Source organism: Lycium ferocissimum, chromosome 8 (assembly GCF_029784015.1).
Source record: "Lycium ferocissimum isolate CSIRO_LF1 chromosome 8, AGI_CSIRO_Lferr_CH_V1, whole genome shotgun sequence".
Lineage (NCBI taxonomy): Eukaryota > Viridiplantae > Streptophyta > Magnoliopsida > Solanales > Solanaceae > Lycium > Lycium ferocissimum.
Window position 1 is genome coordinate 48,709,812 of NC_081349.1, and position 2,746 is coordinate 48,712,557.

At 35.7% G+C, this 2,746-nt stretch overlaps 1 long non-coding RNA gene across 1 annotated transcript; it reads right to left on the reverse strand.

The window, feature by feature from the left end:
* Positions 1-863: 863 nt before the first annotated feature.
* LOC132068678 (uncharacterized) lies at positions 864-2,336 on the reverse strand. Its single transcript, XR_009417471.1, has 2 exons — positions 1,610-2,336; positions 864-1,147 (listed from the first exon to the last, which is right to left on the reverse strand). It is a non-coding gene; the product is annotated as an uncharacterized LOC132068678 (long non-coding RNA).
* Positions 2,337-2,746: the final 410 nt, after the last annotated feature.

The window sequence follows — 2,746 nt, forward strand, 5'->3', positions numbered from 1 at the left end:
GAAATAATAAATGAAGCGCATAATTTACCAATCTACCCATTGTTACGGTTCACTTTTATGCGAGTGCATAAAAGCTGCTAAGAAGTTGTGGACTCTATTTGGATTCTTTGTATTTTTTAGAATCGCCACTTAATTTATTGGTAAACTAGGAAAACTGAGTTAAAAGGATTTTATCAAACAAAAGAAAAATCCTTTTTAAACCAGAGTTCGAGGTAAGGGTTCTAATGACCCCCTGGGGAAGGTTTTAAGCACCCTAGTATTAAGGATCCATAGAATACGGTTGACCTTCGAACTTCAATGTGTGATTAATTGTGATTACTTGCTAAAATATTTTCTTCCTTGCAAAAATTGTCATGTTAATCATAAAAACTCCATTTTTTGGCAAAATATTCTTTAAAGGAAAAAGAGGTTTTTTAGGAAAAAAGAGTTTTATAAGGGTTGAAGTCATTTTATTTCCGGACCAAAACACACTTAAGATTTTCTCTTAAGTAGAGTTTCTACTAACTTGGTCCAATGTCATGATTTGAATCCTTATAAAATTTATATATAGTTGGAGTATATCTCCCGTGAAAACCGCATAAGTTTTTATAAGTTTAATAAAAGAAGAGATTTTATTTATCATATTTTTCAGCTCATTCGGGTCAACCATGTTCTACTTTGGATTCCTTTCTCAATCTTGTATTTAAATAAAATTCCTCTTGTTCATTTAGCTTTATTTGGGGCTTAGCCCAAAAATAAACTTAAACCGTTTTCATCTTATCCAATCAATTCCTTTTTATCTTTTGTAACATATATCCCTTTTCATTCCTCTTTTGTGCCAAATTTATAAGTCGGAATTTCTGAAATAATAAGAAGACCATCTATTTGAAAATTGTTTCAGCTAAGTTCTAACTATGGGTTTCAATAATACACAAGCATTTACAAGTCACATATGTATACAAATTACAAAAGACCAATAAAGAGAGGGAGAGAGGGGGGAGGTGGAGAAAGATTAGAATAGCTAATACTATCTCCTCGCGTTCTTGGACCTCTAATCACGATTATTCCGCGTTTGCTGATTCCTCATCCAAAGCTCCAAGCTCCAAATATCCACTTCTCTTGCTTCGTCTTTATAAGCCTTTGCTCCACAGATTTTCTTTATTTGTACCTCGCACAATAAAGAGAAAAGTAGTTAGTCAAAATGATACGTCACCCTATAGGGTAGCGTTTATGAACATAATAATAATATCCCTCGGACTCGTATCAAAACTTTGAGAGTTTTGATTGCGGAGGCTCAAACTCATGTTGAAAAGAAATCCGAAACATGTCTTGGCTGCAAACTAGTGGCCATTCTAGTTGCCTCGCCAAACGCATGTTGGTTCCCACCTCGTGATATTATTATGAGGTCATCATCGCCTAAACCGAGGGACAACCTTTCCGGAAAGGGAATGGCCTCAAATTAAATTTTCTCATCGGCCCAAGTGTAGTATCACATGTTCAAATTAGTGAATTTCAATCAAGTTAGTGATCTGTTCTTTTAAAAGAAGAGCAGCAGCTCATCAAGAATACAACAATATTTCCCTTGTAGCATATGTTCAAATTAGTTTAGGTGTCAAAGTGTAGCTTTTACCCTTCTCAAAATAGAACAGCAGCCCATATCAAGTAGCAACCAACAGAAAAGTGAGCAGACTGTTTTCCAGGAAAGAATAGCAGCTCAATCAAACAGTGCAGCACTGCTCAAGGTACAACCTCTCAACAATATTAGCAACCCATCAAGCATAGCAGTTATTTCTATTAGGCAGAACAGCAGCAAACTTGCATTCATATGAAGTCACAAGTTGGCCACAAATGCAACAGAGACCAGCTCAACAATGCAGCAGCTTCATCAAGGTAATGGCATTCAAGTGCAGCAATAAAATACTCCAAGGGCAGTAGCATTTGGGGATTTGAGAATTCCCCATGTCATGCAAAGGAAAGAGGAGGGGTAAAGAATGAGTATTTGTACATAGAAAAGTTGTAACAAGGTACTATCACATCTTGGTTTGAATTAATTAAAGCATAATCATGCAAACAACAGGAGCAACAAGCATTCAGAACAACTTATTGAATAAGATCTTAGCAAATAATAAATTACTACATAGGAACACACAACTCAATATAGTATATCCCTTGAGATAAACTCTAAGACTGATTATAAGCATTACAACACTACAGTAGGACCTCAAACTCAAAAGGTCTAAGCAATCAAAGGGGTTACCACCATCCGTGCTTCCGATGCCGCACAAGATCAAAAGGTTTCTAGAACCTTAGGCATGGCAGGCTATCGGAGGAGGCTAATCTGAACCCAAAGCTTGCCTTGACTTCAGGAAATCTTGAATAGGACTAGTAGCTATTTACTTCTTTTTGAAATAAACTGAAGTTTTAACTAGTCAACACTTGAACCAAACTGAGAAGTGTTAATCCACAAGGTCATTTAGCTAAGGATACACTCATTATGAAGAAACTTAAAGGACAATTAACTGAGTAAACCTATCATACATCCTAAGTTGCTCTTAAATAGGCACTAAGTTAATCCTCCAAGCATATCATATCTATGATTACTAAACTAATCTCCATTTTTTTTTTCAGGCAGACTCCATATAATGCTAAAAAACAATCAGACCGAAAACTAGACCTCTATCTTGAGCTAAACAGACCTACAGTCATATTGAGATAAATAAATAAATAAATAAAAGAGATAGGACCCCAGCCTTCTAAACACCTAAGA